The sequence below is a fragment of the Pteropus medius genome, unplaced genomic scaffold (genome assembly GCF_902729225.1).
Source record: "Pteropus medius unplaced genomic scaffold, Ma_sr-lr_union100, whole genome shotgun sequence".
In the NCBI taxonomy this organism is placed as follows: Eukaryota; Metazoa; Chordata; class Mammalia; order Chiroptera; family Pteropodidae; genus Pteropus; species Pteropus medius.
Genome location: NW_024352149.1, coordinates 503,452 through 522,850, shown reverse-complemented (window position 1 = coordinate 522,850; position 19,399 = coordinate 503,452). Strand labels below are relative to the sequence as shown.

General features: G+C 40.0%; 1 long non-coding RNA gene across 1 annotated transcript; it reads right to left on the bottom strand.

Moving 5' to 3' along the window:
* Nucleotides 1–6,468: 6,468 nt before the first annotated feature.
* LOC120589423 (uncharacterized) lies at nucleotides 6,469–17,464 on the bottom strand. Its single transcript, XR_005649486.1, has 4 exons — nucleotides 17,178–17,464; nucleotides 16,283–16,501; nucleotides 6,954–7,021; nucleotides 6,469–6,656 (listed from the first exon to the last, which is right to left on the bottom strand). It is a non-coding gene; the product is annotated as an uncharacterized LOC120589423 (long non-coding RNA).
* Between the last annotated feature and the right edge of the window lie 1,935 nt (nucleotides 17,465–19,399).

The window sequence follows — 19,399 nt, the reverse complement described above, 5'->3', positions numbered from 1 at the left end:
GAGATAAAGTAGTTAGGAAAGGACCAGAAATGTTTGCAATGAATTCCTCTTGAGGCATCCAGGTGGGGGAATTAAATCTCGTGCATCTGCTTGCCCTCAAGTTGCAGAAAGTGTGAAGGTGAATTAAAGGCATGTTTCAATATGAAGATTACAAAGTAGGAATAAAGACTATGTTAACCTGGATATTGGAAAGGGGTTTTAAAAGTCAAAGACAACTGAAGATTTTCTGAGCTTTTTCCAACTCAAACATTTAAGATACTCTATATGTCTGAGATTTAAATGAGAATGATCAACTGAGTTTTTAAAAAGTCAGTTTTTCGGTTCAGAAAGAAAAGTTTAGTGTAGCAGGACTTAAAAAAATTAATATTCAATTTATGAAAGCTATAAATGAAGGATCTCAGTTTTTATTAATGTTAAAATTCAGCTTGCAAATCTTATTTTATTTATAAATATAGTAATTGTCCTAAAATAAGAAAAGCCATTTTCATGTTCCTTGATTAGTGTTTAAATTAACTCACAAGTTAAAAGGACTAAATTATCCACTCTTAGTAACTAACAAAATTCCCTTAGACATTTTATACAATTATGTATTTAACACAGCCATACTTAATACATCTTGTCAAATGCCTTTCAAGTAAATTTAACAAATTGAATAAGTACATTTCTTTCCTAACATTTGATCAACAACTGTGACTCTAATAAACTTTAAATATATATAAGGCCAATCATTTTAATTTTACAAGTCTTAAGTTTAGATAAAGCATACTCAGAGGAACGTAATGATAGAACTTATTACATTCATATGATCCTTACAAATACATACCTTACATTCAATATTACATTAATCTTTTAATCCTGGATTTATGAAATTATCCAGTGAACACCAGCATTAGCACCCTGGCTGGCTGCAGCAACCAAGAAGAATCCATTTATAGATCTTGCCATTGGACTGGCCCTGACAGTGTTGCCCGAGCCACAGGTCAACAAGGGGAGCCCTGTTTTTTTTTAAACTTGGGCTCTGCCTGCTTACCTAATCATTTACTGAAATATTTTCATAACATTTTCCTGCATACCTACACTTCCCTCGAATTCTTGGTCCCACCCAGATTGCAACATTTTTTTTTTTTAACCTAACAAAACATCTTGGAGATATTTTTTAGATCCGTTTATAAAGAACTCCCTCAATCTTTCTAATGACTGGATTGATTTTCATTGTATGGATGTATTTACCATAACTTATTTAAGTAGTCCTCTATTAATAAATATCTTTTTTGTTTCTAGTCTTTCACTTTTGCAATCAATGATGTAATATCAAGCCTTGTACATATGTAATTTCTTGTTCATTTGTTCCATCTTTGTTGAGGTGTGATTGACAAATAAAAATTGTATATATTTAAGGTATACGATGTGATGTTTGATATATGTATACATCATGAAATGATTACCAAAATCAAGCTAGTTAATGTATCCATCACCTCACATCGTTACCACTGTGTGTGTGTATGTGTGATGACAACTCTCGAGATCTCCTTTTTAGCAAATTTCAAGTGTACATTACATCCTTATTAAGTATAATCACCATGCTATACATTAGGTCTCCAGAAATTATTCATCTTGTAACTGAAAGTTTGTACTCTTTCCATCATCAGACGGCAACACTCTTGTGTCTTTTCAGTTGTGAAATTCTACATCCTCTTAGTATTTCACTTTGCCACCTGTTTTATCATTTCTATAATCATTTATACACAAAGCCAACCCACAGTGGGGAAAATTAATGCTTCAAATCATAAATTCAGAAAGGCATTGGACACTTACTTAGAAGCTGAGCCAGAGAAAAAGCTTATTCTAGAATATGAAGTATTTACAATAAAAACAAAAGAATTTACAAACATCTTGAAACTGTTATATCTGACAAGCAGGGTTTGGTAAATAAAAATTACTTCAGTGTCATGTCTTAGTCAGTGGCGGCTGCTATAACAGAATATCATAGATTGGTATTGGTGGCTTAAGCAACAGAAATTTATTTCCCACAGTTCAAGGGCAAGGCACCAACAGATCCAGTGTCTGGTGAAGGCTCCCTTCATGGCTTGTAGGCAGCTGCCTTCTTGGTGTGTTGTCACTGGCGAAGAGTAATTATCTTCTTCATGTCGTTTCTTGTAAGGGCGTTAATTCCAGCGTGTGAATTCCATTCTCTTGACCTCTCAAAGTCCTCACCTCCAAATACCATCACACTGGGGATTAGGCATTAACATCTGAATTTTAGGGGACACAAACATTCGGTCCATAGCAGCCCATTACAACTGTTTACTATGTGTAAAATGTCACTGCTTTTGCTCTATCTAGTGCCCGTCTCACTAGAGGGACACAGATGCTGTTGCAGTAATAGCAGTAGTCTAAATGTAATTAACTGTTGCCTGCATCTGCTAGTACAAGAACTTGGGTGCCTCTAAATTCCACCCAAGTATTTTTGGGAGTCTCCCGCAAACAGCACGTTTTCATAAACAAATTCGCTCATGCAGCAGAAATATTGTTTCAGTTTAAGCATTTAAAAATGAACCTGCCACTGGCTTGCATAAGACTCCGGAGCCTTAATATTCATCTGTGGTTCACAGGTGGACATGTGTGGCACTCCGCAAGGAGTCTCTAGTGTGACGTGGCTGAAATTCCAGTGAGTATAGAGTTTGGGGATACAGTGAAATGGTTCTTTCAGCTCTTCTTTTAGCTTCTCAGAGACCAAGCCAAGATGAAGCTTTCTAAGAAACCAAACCTAAGACATTACAGTAATTAACTTTTGGAAGAAGATGAGGACAGTGTCTGCTGTGTCCTTGGCCCTGTCTCTTGGGTCTTTTCTCCTAAACATCATCCTCTCCTCATCTGCACTTTCGCATCCCAAAATGAAAGCAAAAACCAGAAACGCTTCATTCCCTACAGCGCCTCGTCTCAGCTCCAGTAATTACATTATCCAGGTGGCAATGCAGAGGAGCCCACACCCCTCAACCGTCTCAGCTGCCCATGTCCAGGTTCACTGTCTTCTCTGCACGGACACCCTCTCAGGAAAACATGAGAAGGAGAAAGCCTTGGTCTTATTATTTCAGCAACAGACTATGTAACAAGTACTTTTCAGCCCCCTGCTGGGTTAAAAATCACACCAATCCAGACAGTATGCAGTTTATTACAGCTCTGTTCCCACTGGGACAGCAGAAACAGCTAATATTATTGTTTTAAATATATTGAAGCCAGGTTTTTTGAGGTTATTTTTTGTTAGTACAAGCCAATAAGACCAACTTGCTCCTTTTTTTATACTTCAGAACAATTGGGAGGTGTTTGGGTTTTTTGGTTTTTTGTTTTTTTAAATTTCAACTGACTCATTTGGTGGGAATAAATTCACATGTCAGCATGTGGTCTGACCAATATGACCTATCCATCAGGGAAAAAAAAAAACATAACATTTTCAAATTAAGGTATATTCAGTCATACATTCTTGTTTTAATTTTTTCGTATTCTTTAAAATGTATTAACCAGCACCAGACCATATAAGTAAAGACTATGTGCCTGAGATTACCACAGCAGGAAGATTGGTCAACATCAGTCTCATTGTTTCATTTGGGATAATTTGGTCATTTCAGTCAACTTATGTAAAGGAGGGTTTATCTCAAGAAGAGAGGAGTATTTCCTTAGGCTTGAAAATGCCTACCTAGGGAAATCCATATCTGTTGGCAAGTAAATACTTGCTTGCTCTGCCTCTTTTTTCCACTTCTCCCCAACCCCATCCTGATGCTCTCTCACTTCTACTTTCCTTTGTGCCTTTGCTCCAACCTCTGGTTTCTCATGGCAGGCCGGCTCTCACTGTTTACTCACCAGTCCTCACGGCCCAAAAAGGCTGCTCTAAGCCAGTCTTTTAGTGGAAGGAGCATCCGTGGAACAAGAGAGTCTCTTAGGCTTTTAAGTCAGACTTTTGCGATTTATATCTGAGTTCTTCAGGTTGAATCAGATGTCTCTGATCTACTGTCATAAAAATAGTTATTCAATCTCACTTTTTAGCAAACCCTGTGAAAGTACTTGTCAGAATTAACAAATCCGACCCTATTCCCCCTTACAAGTGGTTTGGCGAGAGACAAACTATTCACCTTATTGAACCTGTACATCATTTAGTTTTGCACAGAGGTGCCCCATAGAGATGGGACTAATAATCTCAAGATTCAAGTGTATGATGTTTATTTTTTAAAGAAAAGTAAATGAGGAGGAATTATTACAGTATTTTTCAATGTATCAGTGGAGGCGCCATTTATTTTTAACCAAAAATATATTAATTAAAAGCATGCAAATAATTCCTTTGACCTAGCAATTCCACTTCTCAGAATGTACATAAAAGAAATCACAACTATACTAAAAATATTATAGATAAAAGTGTTCGGTATAGATATGTGTAACTGGAAAAAAAGCCTGTATCTATCAATAGGAATTTCGATGACAAATTTATGTTCCATGCATGTGGTCCAGTATCATTAAGCCTTTACATATCATCTTTTTGAAGACTATTTACTAACATGGTAAAATGTTCATAATATGTAAAAGAAAAAAGCAAAATACAAAATTGTGTCTGCTCCCAATTTCATCTTAAATTATTTGCATATAATTGATTTAAAGAAGATGAGAAGGAAATGCATCAAAATTTTAATAGTGATTATTTCTGAATCGTGGAGACATGAGTAATTTTAAATTTCTTCTTGATTGTTAATTCATTTTTCTAATCGTCTAAGACAGACATATATCATTTTTATAATATAGAATATGTTTACAATACCTATTCCAATGGCTTTGTTGCCTGAATTTTCTGGTTAGTGACTTCGGCCTTCCACCTCATAACAGGGAGTTCAATAAAATGAACACCGAAGTGGAAAAGAGAGAAGAAAATAGTGAGGAACTATTATGAAACATGACCAGAGTTTGCTTTTATTTTTCAGCTCATCCTTTGTTCTTGTGGGAAAGGACCCGTGGAAACCAGCAATTTGTGTGGAACAAGCGTCTGACAGTTGCCTTTTTTTTTTTTATTCTTTATCATAAACTACAAATGCCCCGAACTAATGTTTGTGATCACCAATAGTAAATTACGCATTTCTGCTTCTTCTGATACATGGAGAGACTGACAGGGTTTGTGAAAATGGTAATGCCTACATTTTTAAAAAATAAATAGTTAAGTTTGTTATTACAGTAGAGTGTTGACAAGCATGGCAGAGATTAAAAATGTAGTTCCTTTTTGAAATAAATTATTCAGCATTTTGACTGGCAGAAGATTTATTTGGCAGTAATTTCTTGGTTAAAATTCCCTGAGGTTTGTTTATATGGCTATTTTGGTTCTGTATTTCAAGTATATCAGCATTTTTCCACAGCTTCAAGCTATTCTCATCTCAGCATGTAGGAAGTTAATAGGTAGCACAGAAGCTCATTATTTTAATTCCAGTAAAAAAATATAATTGGCTAAAGAAGCAAAGGCACTAACACCATCCCTTCTTGTACCCTGAAGGGCCGCCGAGGATGGTCACAAACTCAGACTCCTCATAGCAATCAGGACCATTGGTCCAGGTGACCAAAGGAATAGGCTCAAACACACTCAGTTCCAAATAATCTACAGGCGCTGCCTGTTGATATGGAATGAGGACCACCCGGAATTTTGTTTTTCTAATGTGACAAAACTTCATAAGATAGCTTTAAGAAGCATAAGAGGAATGCAATTCCATTTAAGGTGGTTACCCACCTAGATTACATACTTATTCCAGTGGTGCCACCAATCTTCAAAACATCTGTGGAATTCCTGTTTGGAATTGCTCTCAAACATAATTTATGAAATGCATCAGAAAATTAGTCTTGTTAGTTTCTAATTACATATGAATGAGATTAAAAAGTTAGATTACTCAGTTTATTTACCAGACCGGACTCCAGATGCCTTTTGCATTTTCTAAATAACAGATGCTCTCACAAAACCAAAGTTTACCACCAATAAATGCTTCAGAACCACATGCTTTGGTCTAAAACAAGAATTCCAATAAAAGAATTCCAAAAAGGATTAGAATAATGGCAGAATCATTGGAATAAGTGTGCAGCCTTCTAACCTAGCAACTCCGAATGGGATATTTTGGAGAGTATCAGATAAGCATACACACTTTAATTTAAAAAAAAAAAAAAACTAACATTCTCTCATTCAACTGGTAGTGAGTACCAGGCACTGTTCCAGGGGTTCCAGAAGAAAACAGACAACAGGTTTAGCTTTAGCTCTATAGTGATACCAATCTTGAGATAACCAATTTTAAGAAGTGATCTAAAATGCTATTTTTGAATTATGCTAATTTGAACAATCTCAGTCAGAAAAATTGAGGGGAAGTTTTGACATCCTTTTTTTTTTCCTTTCTTTTCTTTTTTTTTTGTGCAAGACTTTGAAGCATAGCAGCTAAATTTAATTTGAATGCCCACATAGCCTCTGAGAATTTGGGAAACTCCTTCAGCTGGATTATACAACCAAAGCTACTTACCTGCTTCATAGTAGTTATTGTGAAGTAAAGGACTAAAACCTTAAAACACTGTTTAATTAAAATATCTTTGCCATAATCTGTAGCAACACCAACATTTCCTCTGCTTGAGGGGTGTCTCAGGTTTCATCCCTTTAACCAAGAAGCAAAAATAGTTCAGGAAGGTCTGTTAAAGTTAATTCAGTTTCAGCCAACCAATACAATTTAGACACCAGGAATGGGGCCAAGACATGAGGATACAAAAATGAATGCTAATGAGATTTCTTCAGGTGCAAGAAACTTATCCAAGTAACTATCCAAGTTACTTCAAGTTTTTGGATGTGACTGAGACTGTAATGGAGATGCACACTCTCCCTGTTCCCAGCTAAGACCAGTTCTGGAAGCTCATCCTCGACTCTGCCTATCTGGATATTCTGCAGATCTCCTAACCTTAGTGGTGTCTTGAGGCGGGGCAAATAATCTTGCTCATGAGATGACAGTAGCTTGGCAGACATTACCTAAAAAGACAAACAGTTTAATGTTCTCATCCAGAAGATCACCAGAATCTTAGCAAAACAGAATTGCAGTGCAGCGGGAATGTCAAAGCACACATCACACCACAAAGCATCATTTTATGTTGGGTGGAGTCCTTGGTCCCTCATGGAAATTCAAGGCTGACACTCACAGTGTTCCTCCCATTTTTCAAACCAACCACCCCCAAATTTGAGGATAAAGGACATCCGGCTGATTCCCTAGAACCAGGTCCCCTTTTCCCTGCTCCATTTCCCAAGCCCACCCTTCTCTCCTTAAGGTCCTCAAGTACTGGTCCATGTGAGAGAATAGCCTTACACAGTTTTTTCATAGATGATGTCATCATTACAGTGATGTCTTACTCCTCCCCCCACTGCACTTCCCCACCCCCCAACCACAAATCTTGATGAGCAAGCAGCACAGTATTGTTGGTATTGAATCTTAGATTAAGAAAACTTACTCATTCAACTGAGGGATTCTCTATTAGAAATTATCAACCAATTATTCCCAACTCTCTGAAAATAGTAACCATTATATCCAACTGTCTAAAGATCCATTCCTAAAGTCCCATCAATTCAAATTAGTTCTTCCCCACTGGCTTGAAAAATGAAGATGTTTTACCTCTCATTAGAAGTAAATGTCCTTTTTGACATGTAAGCCTATGAATATGCCATTAGTATGTAAATTCTCCTTTATGGTTATTATTATATAAATGAGTAGTGAGTATAATGGAAATTTAAGTATATAATTGGTACTGTCTATTCTGTATATTAAATTAATTTGAAATAGGAAATGTATATTCAGTAAACTTAAATTACTCAGAATAATGGTTCAAGGTAGGTAAGAATTCAAAACGATGTCTTCTCCTTTAGAAAAGATTTGTGAATGAAAACATAGAATTTAAATTGATCTGTGCCATTGTCTTTTTCTGTGACCTTATTAATAGCCCTAAGAGCTTTAGGGATACATTATTAAATCAAGCAGACGAGCACGATCTTTGATATTCCAAGCACCTTGTGGCCAGGAATTTAGGAAATAAATGATTGGAACAGAAATTGCCTTCAATTTTGTTCAAAATCTAAAGATAACGATGAATCTTTTTTCCTAACATTCTATCACACATCTATTTTGAATATGATGAATGATATATTTAATCTTTCAAAGCATCTTATAATTGCATCATCAGAATATAGGTAGACTTTAGTTATCGGCTTTCATCTTTATTCTTTATACATATATAGTGTTTAATATATATCAGGCATTGCATTTGGCTTTGAGAATATAAAGATGAAGGCACAGACTCTGTGCACAAAGAACTCAAAGTCTATCTTGGAAAAACAGAGAGACAAATGACTAATTATAATAGAATGTGATGAATACATTAGTGAAAATATGGACAAAGTGCTTTGGAAGCATAGGAGATAGTAAATAATATATTTTTGAAAAACTGAGAGTTATCCAAAGTTATATCTGCCACTTTTGGACTAGGCTAGAATGGCAATTTGTAAAGTGGATAAATTATGTATACACACACACGTGCGTGCGCGCACACACACACACACACAAGTACAACTTCAGACTTCAGCAAAAAGTTGTATTATGTTTCTATTTCACAGCTGAGAAAATCAAGAAAATCAGTTTCAGGGCCATTGATGCTCAACCTACCAGAGTCTGGCATGTCTATTCATTTTTCTGCCCTGTTTGCTAGAGAATATTTTGCAAGAGTGGACCTTGTGATTTCCAAGCATTCAGAAAAATGTCGTTTGACCACTGAACAAATTCTTCTTGATTGCTTTGGATTAAGAATGGCTACTCTGCTGAAATTAAGCCAAAACGACATTCAGGAAGCAAGGTTTTTGTTTGAACAGAACGTAAATCGAAGCTGGAAATGAGAGCTCCTTCGGCACCCTGTTTTGAAGCACTCCGTAGTTTGTGTATTCAACCACCAAATCCTGGCCTCCAGACCTCAGGAATATGGCTTTGCAAGTCTGCCTATTCCAAATGCATGCTTCCCATTGCTTTCACTCTGTGGCTGGCTTCTAAGCCCGTTCCAAGAATGCAATGCAAAACTATTATTTCATGGAATGTTATACAATTCTTTCTAATGGAAGGCCACTAAAATTATCAAATTCCATTGATTACTAAGCCATCTAAATAAGTGACCAATGGCTACCAATTTGAATGGTCCATAAAAGGAAAGATAAATGGAATGATTTCAAACCAAATACAGGCCGCTTCATGGCCCTTAATAGGGTTTTTCCTCTTGAGACAGATATACAAAGATTATCTGAATAATGACTGAGGAATGAGAAGCACTATTACTTCTGTGATGTGTCTTTTGATGAACAAACCCCCCCAGAGGTGACAGTGGTCAATCAGGCCTCAAGGATGCGTTAACTCACTATAGGATCTTGGTTGAGCTACTGTAACTTCTTAGCTTAGGTAATCCATCTATAAGAATAATTTAAGAAAACTATATTGAATTTTTAAGCACTCCTATAAATGATGATATAAGAGTAAAGAAAACCCATTTCATTTCATTTCATTGAAATACAACATTGCTATGGACTGAATGTTTGTGCCCCCCACCCCCACCCCGCCGCACCCCACCAACATTCATATGTTGAAGCCCTAATGTGATGGTATCTGGAGATGAGGCCTTTGAGAGATAATTAGGTCATGAGGGTGGGGTCTACAAGATGGGACTAGTGTCCTCATATGAAAAAGAAGAGAGATGGTTCTCCCTCTATGTGAGGGTACAACAAGAAGACAGCATCTGCAACCAGAAAGTGGGCCCTCACCAGGCATCAGATCTGCTGGTACTCTGATTGTCCCAGCCAGCCTCCAGAACTGTGAAAAATAAATGCTTGCATTTTAAGCCAATCAATCTATGGTAATTTATTACAGCAGCCTGAACTAAGACAAATATTGTTTATAAAACAAAGTGATACATTAGGTCAGATTTCTCACACTTTTGAAATTAGAAGCTCTTTGTTTTGGCTTTGTGACATCTTTACATTTCTCTTTTTTTTTTCAAGTATAGATAGATATAGATGATAGATATAGATAGATAATGATAGATGATAGATAGATAGATAGATAGATAGATAGATAGATAGATGACATTTATAATGATAAAGGTGATACATGCTCATAGTAGAAATAGCACAGTACACCATATTACCTCCGCAAGACAATCTAGACAAATGAAACAGATGAAATAGACTGGGAGAAAGTATTTTAAATACATGTATTTTAAATACATGATAGAAAACACAAGAAACCCCAGCAAACTGGCAGGGGGAACCTGTAGAAAAGTGGGCATGTAGACAGTTCACAGAAGAGAATCTAATCCAAATAGCTAACTAGTATGGAAACAAACACTTGGACTAGCTAGTAATTTTGAAAAACGCAAATGTTTGAGAAGATAGATTGGCTTCACAGGCCTTGCCTCAGGACCTCCCATCCTTGTCTGCTGAAGAAGTACGGAAGGAGCGAATAGATACACTTTGAACAAGAACACATGTTGGCCACTCTCTCTTACTTGTACTTCTTCCAGCTCTAGGCAAGAGGCCCTGCTGAGTCTCAGGCCTCACTTTGGACTTGACTGTTTCCCATCATAACATTGACAATTGGATATGATTTTGTTAGGCTTTGGACGCCCTAAGTTATTTGCTTGTACCTTCCCTACGGCACTCATCGTATGTTGCCTTCTTCTGTAGTTCTTTGTAGATTTGTCCTGCAACTTTTCTCCAAAGGCAGGAACTCTTGTTCACCTAGAATTCTCTGCAGTACTAGCACAATCTCTTATACGTAACAGGAGTCTGGTCAATATTTATTGAATTGAATTAAGTGGCAATGTGGCATGTTAAGCTCCCAGCTAGAAGCCAGGAAATCACACAGGCTTTGAAAATGAAGAAAATGAAGGGAGAAAAAATGACGAAATTGAACGAGATCAGCAGTTTCTGAAATGCACTCCACAGGACACAAATACTACCTGACTAAAGGGTCCTGGGTCAAGTAATTGTGGAGAATACCACATGATATACCCCCACCCACCCAACCCCACTGGGAATCCTAAGCAGTGGTGTGCTGGAGCATGAGTGTTTCAGCTTGCAAAACTTCACCGTTAAATTTTTAGAATGTTGTGGGCCAATTGTTAAAATGGTCATTACTAAAAATTAAATAATATAACTTACAGTTAAATAAATTATGTTAAAAACGAGGATAATAATTACTCAAAACAATACTTCCTAAATTATGCTACTATGTTTTACTTTTATGTATGCTACCAGGCATCTCATTCCGCCTTCACAATCATTGATGTTGCATTAGGCACTTAAAATTGACCGTGCTGGGAATATTAACACCACAGAAATCAGCAGAGGATACAAAGGAGGGTTTTTCTCCAGAGAACTGGTTGTTAAACATTTGGCAGCATACTCCTGGTCACAAACATAGCAGTTTATTAAAATCCCTGACAGTCCTACAGTAAACACACCTGCTGCCCAACTGTCTAAATCATTGTTCTGAACTTTATTTGCTAATGAAATTCTTTTAATGCATATCTACTAACATCCTGAAACAAATACTTTGGGCAAAACTGGACTAGATGACCGCTGAGTCCTTCTCTAGTTCTTAACGATGCTTGTAAATGACAAGCCTTCACATACAAACTTACTGTCCAAACATCTTAGCTTTTCAATTTATTGAGGATGTGGATAAGGTTAGTCAATGCTATCGTTAACAATAAAGTCGAAATGACTTAAAGGGATTCCTACTTCCTAGGAAATATTAATTGATTTATTTATGATTCCTTGGTTCAAAGCAATTTGGTGAAGGGCAGAATGTCACATAGAAAGACTTTATTTTTATTCCATCTGTGAGCGAGGAACTCAATGTCTCTAACTTTTATTTTCTTCATCTGTAAAATGGGGCAGTATACAGGGTTTTTGAGAAAGCAAGCAAGACTACATATGAAGAGTTACATGGATAGCTGCACAGTTATAAACGAAAGGAAATACAATTCAGGTGTTTCTCTCTGAAAGTGGTGTGATAAATATGGTTTATGAACTATCTTTAGCTGAGTTTGCCAGATCTCAGAAATCTTCTTCCAAATTCCCACAGCAAAGTGCATAAAACCCTGGCTCAAACTCCAAAGTAACCTAACCATGCTCCAAGCCACAGCTCAAATGTGATTGTTAAGATGCCTCCCGGCTTTCTGGCAGAGCTCATGGGGAACTGCAGATATATTTTCAAAAGATCTAATCAAAACCAATTGTAGCCAGACTGATAGTAAATGCGAATGTCCTGGTGGTCCCAAGACAGATAGAATTTGTGGCCGGGTGTTTTCAAGCAGTGGCCCTTATCATTATGAACAGTTACAGTTCAGAGAGGCCACGTATGATTAAATGGAAGCCCAGAGAAAGATGATTTCGTCTGCCAGGTCAGCTTAATGTGGCATACATCCACTTTGGAATAATATTTTCATAAACATGGACATCTTCATTTTTTGCTAAGGGTCTAAGTCCATGATCTTGCCCCTTAAGAGGTCACTTTCAAAGATGAGGATCAGGAGAGGGGAGGAGAGGAAGGAGGAAAAACTGCAGCTCCTTTTCTTTCTCTCTTTCATCCCTAAGCACATAAAAGAGTGGCAAAGGGCCCAGAGCGAGCATCCTGCTTTGGCTGGTCCCCACCCAGGGACTGAGGTCTTCTTCTGAAGGCCAGAGGGCAACCCTTCTGCTTTTGCCTATAGTGGTGATATTCTAGCAACCAGATTAGCAACCAGAATGGCATGGACACCAACTGACCAGAAGGGACACCAGCTCCGATGCTGTGAAGGGCATCCTGGAGGCCCAACCTGGGTGCCTAGAACAACAGAAGCCATGGTGAAGAGAGAGTCTCAGGGAAACAGCTCATCGCCAACGCAAGTGGGTGTATTTCAAATTTTAACAACCACTATGAGCATACCAGAGCATAGAGGCTCAATGTCGGCCCTGCTTATTTACATGCCATAGTGTTCAGTGCTTTCATTTTGTGATTGTCATCTTATCTCACCCTCATAACAGCCCTATTGGATAAGTACTCTCACCCTTTTATTGTAAATGAACCCTTACACCATAGATGGCCAAGTTGCTAACAAAGTCACACAACGAATAATTGGTAGGGTCCCATTGATACATAGGTCTGTCTGGCTCCCCAAATGGGGCTCGTTGTACTATGCGAGACAGCAAAGTGGTTGGAAGCACAGCCTCTGGAACCTCAAAGCCTCAACTGGAACCCCATCTCTGTCACTTAGCTAGCTGTGTGACCTTATTAGATAAGTTACTCAGCACCTGTGTGCCTTAGTCTTCTTATCTTTGCAATGAAATAATGACATTTTCCTCAGAGTTTCGTTGGAGAATTAAGTGGGTCGTAAAGTCCTTGGACTAGCTTAACACACAGTGATCGAAACATGCTAGACTTTTCTTGTCCTTGCATCTCTCAAGACTGCCACCCAAGCTTGACATATTCATGGCCTGGATCTTTCTAGGTCACTGGATCTAAAATCTACTTCTTAATTTCACCTAGTTTCTACTCCCAGGCCAAACAATGCATATCTAAGAAAATAGATTCTTTAGACTTCACTTCAGCCTTGAATCTATAATTTCAAAGATAATATTAGGTACTTTTCCTACCTGCTAACTCTTAATTACACTTTAATTTTCACTTAATTGACTTACTTATCAACTAGATGAAGTCTCTAGTGCTAAGAGAGAGAAGAGAACTAGAAGAAGGATGATTGAGGAGTATGGGGGCTTAAGGACAAAGATAACTTGCACAGAGTCCTGACTTATGACATTTTTTTGGAATCGAATGTTTTAATAGGTTTTCGTATTATTCAGGTATGGTCAGGCCAACAGATCAAGAGATGATTACCACTGAAAAGATAGTCTGTTACTCACCCTTTCCAAGAGCGTGAGAGCCCAATAAAGGAAGTATTGGGATATGGATCTGGATTAATTGGTTTGTTTTGGGAAAAGTGCATTTGTGGATGAGTTGTTTGCCATCTCTGGGAACTGACCAGCCCTGGAAGAGTCAGTTCCTCCAGAGTCATCAAACTGCACAAGTCAAAGCATCAGAAAATCAAGGACATGATTTACATACCGAAGCTCGGGTGCCAGACACCTGTGATAGAGGAAGGGATGATTCAGAAAAGGGAAGTAAAGGAGCACAGCCTCCATAGAAGCACCTGTGCAGGTGCTCTCAGCCTGACTCTCGTCTCTCCCCGCATCGTTACCCCATCTCCAGCGGGGGCCTCTGGAACTCGTTCTTTCTACTTGCTCACCTTTTCTTCTCTGTGAACTGTGTCTTGCTACTCCTGCTCACCTCTTCCCATCCCCCTCCACAAACACCCTGTTGTCAGGCTCTAGTCTCCTCTGACTGGGGCCTGGAAGACCTCCTGGTTCTCCATTCTTGCTCCTCCAGAATGCAGCAGCAACTCCATCACACTTAAATCCTTTCAATTAGGCCTTTTACAGAACAGCCACGGGCAGCAAAGACATATGGATTCACAATGGGGTGCATTCATCACTAAAAGATGAACTTCTGGGCATGGACTTCCATTTCAATGGGCTTTGTCAGTGATCTCTGCCTTCCTAAAAGGGCAGGGCCGGGGCAGAGCTCTGAGGCTGACCAGGCTTAGCTTTTGGGCAAATAGCCTAAATGCCTTCTGGGGACAGTGGAAGCCCACTGAGTCATCTCCGTGCTGTGCCAGCATGAGCAGAAACTCCAAGAGACACCAAGGCCACACCCCAGAGGCGCCATTTACACCCCTCACTTTGTGGTACTGGCAAACTCTGTGCGAATCATTCGCAAAGTTAACTGGGAGAAGAACAATACCACAGGATCTGGATGGCAAACGGTTTCCACGGGTTGTGGGGCTTTTATGAGGTCTGTCTGCTAGAAGCCAGTTTAACGTGGATGAGTAAAAGGCAGCCATGCTTCACTCCCCTTGACCTTTCATAAATAGAAACAAAGCCTTAACTATAAAACTATCAGTTTTCTTCCTTTTTGGTAACATTCTGACGTTCTGTCTTAGGCTTGGAAAGATTTCCGGGAGGTTCCCTCAGCTAGGGGCATTATTTCTAATAAACTGAAGTATACTGAAGTGAGGCAAACATGAGTATCATTACATAATTGTTTTCTCATTGAGAAACCTTCCTACGTGAGATATTTCAAACTACTTTGGACAAGGAACACTTCCCTCTATGCTTAAAAAAAAGAAAAGAAAAGAAAAGGCCTGACAAAAAGTGCTATCTGAAAAACTGTACAAGAATTGGCTTTTAAAATTCTGGGGTTTTTTAATGGTTTATATCTCAGTATTGCTCTATACAATATTCAATTTGAGGTTTTACAATAAATATGCATTTAGACACCTCTGTAGTAAGTAAGCCCAGATTATCAGCAGTTATTATAAAACTCAGACTTTGTAGAATAGATTTTTTTCAATCCCATTTCTCTCAGAGTACTTGTAAAACATGAAGTCCAAATGCCTGAGTTTTCCCAACATCCCAACACAATTTCTGCTTCTCCAGAGCACATCTTTCAACTCCCCCTCTTTGCTCTCTGCCTACTCATTCTGCCCACCTGGAAAGACCCCCATCCTTTCGTCTGCTAACCTCCTACCCACCCCATGGCTGAGTCCCTTTCTTCTCTGGCCATCACAGCCTGAACCTACGACTCCTCCCTTCCAATGCAGAGCAATGACTGTGAATAGCATGGCTTTGGCAGTTAGCCCGGGACAGTCACGAAATAGTTCTTCCACTGCTCTCTTTTAATATGTCACTTAAACACTTTAATGCTGTTTAATTCTTCCCTGAGTTACATCTTATCTCCCCAACTGGACTGTCAGTGCCTAAAAGACCAGCACTGTCACTTCTGTTTTTTGTATTTCTCAGAGAGCCCAGCAGAGTGGTCTTAGACAGTCATTTAACTACTGTGAGTTCTCTTCCCCCCACCCCCACCTCCATTTAAGCCTTTACTGCCTATTTTCCGTGAGTCCACGTAAATTTTCATTAAATGCCACATGCTTTACTTCTTTCCGGCAGTTTGAAACTCTCAGTTCTGTTTATTTTGGAACCTGAAACACATGTAAACTGTACTGCGAAGAACTTTCTTTAAAATGGGAAGATTTGAGTAAATAAGCTCTTTCCCATCAATGACTTTTAAAGATTTATAGACATATATGTCGTAGCTTAGTCGATTACCTCCCAAATATGTCTGACTCATATTTCCATATCCTGTCGTAGTCCAGCTTTCTTGTGAAGCAAAAGGATCTAAAACATTTCCACAGCTGTGACTCCACGAAGGCAAGCAAGGTGCTCTTGAGCTGGGGAGGCCGAATTTACGCCTATTCATTTCATCTCCAGAAATATTAGCGGGTTCAGCTCACTCTGCGTCCTTGAAATATACCAGAGAGATCCACCCTATGAAATGGTGAGAAAGGTTGTTTTATTGCCAGGCTTGAAACCAGACCTGGTTGGTGCTGAAAATTCAGCTACATGAGCAAAAGAGTTTCTTTACACTTGAGGAGGAGCCGTTACATCTCCGAGTCGGCATAGGTTTAACAAAAGAGGTCTAGAAGCCATATGTTGGCTGCCTCTGTTCTTCATGAAACAGCATGTGTGCTTCAGAGGCTTAAAAAATAGGACAAAACTAACAAGCATAAATGCGGGAATCTGGCCTTCACACTTAGGGACAGCACTACCGTGAGTGTCCTGGGTCTGTCTGTAAGTATTCTCTCCGTCCATAAGTGCACCAGCCCTGTGTCCCAGAGGCACAGCCCTCTCTGCCCCAGCACAGAGGGCCATCTAACACCCCCGGAGTTGCCCATAAGAATGTGGAGAATGCCTCTGAGTTCCCTAATCTAGTACGCAGATCACGAGGTCCCTAATCTGGTGGGCGCTCCACCCCAAAAGAAGCAGAGGTGACTTCATTGCTGTGTTTGAAGAAGCCTTGGGGTGTCTCAGCTGCCTGCGGTCAAGTTTCAAATGCTACCAATACAGAGAAAGCCCTTTGCGTTAGACTACCACCTCTTATTAAAATGCAACACACGCACGCACACACACACATTACCACACAAAGACGCACGCACACACGCACCTGAGACCTGAGGAGGTTAACACACAGCTAACATCCCAGGCCTGACCTTCACAAGGCCTGCCTGAGACAGAGGGCCTGAATCACACAGGATCGCTTCATGAGGTGCACGTCCGCGTTGGCTCAGGCTGCTGTGACAAAATACCTCAGACTGAGGGTCTTCAACAACAGACATTTTTTTCTCACAGTTTTGGAGGCTGTGGCTCCATATGGCTTCCAGACCTCTAAAGGACTCCTGTGGATTGAAGTCCAAGATCAAGGCGCCTGCAGATTCGATTGCTAGTGAGTCTACCTTCCCACTGTGTCTTTACACGGCAGAGAGAGAGAGGGCGCTGGTGTCTTTCTTTAATCCCGTGATGAGGCCCTAACTTCATTGGAACCTAATCTCCTCCGAAAGTCCCTACCTCCAAATGCCATCACATTCAGGGTTAGTGGGGGAAGGGGTGCACAAACAGTCCATAACAGCATGAGAACTAAGAAACATGGCAAGAACGTGTGAGTTCATGGTCAGCCATGCAGCTGGAAAGTCATGAGGTAGAACCAAGCCTAAAGCCATATCAGAAGAAACAAGCCGCAGTGGGAGCAGGGAGCGAAGTCAGTAAGAAGAGATTGGAAGTCGCTTTTGCTATGAGGCTACATCCAAAGCTGGGCTGAGGTTTGTTCACAGCAGGGCACAGAAATGGATCCCACACTTCTGGCTGCTGAGGTGCCCAGCACCTCCCGAGATCAGACTCTCCTTCCAGCTCCAGACCAGCCTAATAGTGTCCTGTCCCAGGGTGTTATTGACTTATTTTTAACGTATTTTCTTATCACAAGCTTCCTTTTACCTGAGTTCGTCTGAACAGCCATTGGGATCGAGGACCATCCCAAGGGTCAACCCCGTCTGAGAGAGATGAGAGCAAACCCCTGTGGAAAGAGGATGCTTGCGGATTGAATTATGTTCCCCAAAAAGATATGCTGAAGTCCTAATGCTTGGAACTGATGAATGGAGACTTATTTGGAAATAGGGTCTTTGCAGATATAATTAGGATGTAAATTAAGATGACATCATATTTGACTAGGGTGGGTCTTTAATTTAATGTGACTAGTGTCATTATAAAAAGAAAAGAGACACAACCACAGACAAACAGGGAGGATGCCACGTGATGATGGAGGCGGAGACTGGAGCCATGCAGTTGCAAGCCAAGGAATGCCAAGGATGGCGGGCAGACACAAGACGCTAGAGGAAAGGCATGGAGCAGACTCTTCTCCAGACCTTCAGAGAGAGCAAGGCCCTGCTGACACCTTGATTTCAGACTTCTGGCCCGAAAGGATACATTTCTGTTGTTTTAAGCCACTCAGTTTTGGTAATTTGTTACAGCAGTCCTAGGAAGCTAACACGGCTGCTCTTAGAGAGAGACTTCAAAAAAAGTCCCAGAATCCTGGATTTTGCCCCACGAAGGGTGGGTGTGAACAGGTGTTATAGCAGGAAACTTCTCATCCGGCATTGTAAAGATGCTGCCTGCCTGCCTGCCTGCTCGCCTGCTGGAGGTGGGGGATGCAAAGCAGGCTCCACTTGGTGTTGCTGCCCGTCAGCCCAGCAGCACTCAAGGAAATGCTGGAATGTCCCATGCGTGAATAGCGGCTACAAGCAAAGGAGGAAGAGGAGGAGGAAAGTGAAAAGGAGGAGGGAGGAGGGAAGAGGGGGAGTGGAGGAAAAGGAAGAGGGAGTAAGAGGAAGCGGAAGGGGTTAGAGTGGGAAAGGGGGGAGGAGAAGGGAGGAAGAAAGAGAAGGGAACAGGAGTGAGTAGGGAAAGGAAAGGGAAAAGGAGTGGGGAGGGAGGAGGAGAGAGATGAGGAGGATCTGTGCCATGTAAGGTAGCATATGCGCAGGTGCCTGGGATTAAAAGCTAGATGCCTTTGGGGGCCACTGTTCAGCTTACGTACGAGGAGTCTTTGAGTAAGTACATATCACACAGGTACATAAATGTGTCTTTCCCTACAACGAGTCGAAAAAAAGTTGTCTTTAAATTGGTGAGATCACAACGTAGAACCTACTTTCCACATTTATTCTACTCCTTTCTCCATTTGACCCCTGTATAATGCTTTGGAAAAAGAAACAACCACCTGATAATCTCGATGATTAAACAACCTCAATCACCGACTTTAACAAGTGTGTGCTGAGCCAGCATTGTGGCTTAGCAAATTTCCTTTGCTTCCTTGTTCACACAGGGACCTGCAGAATG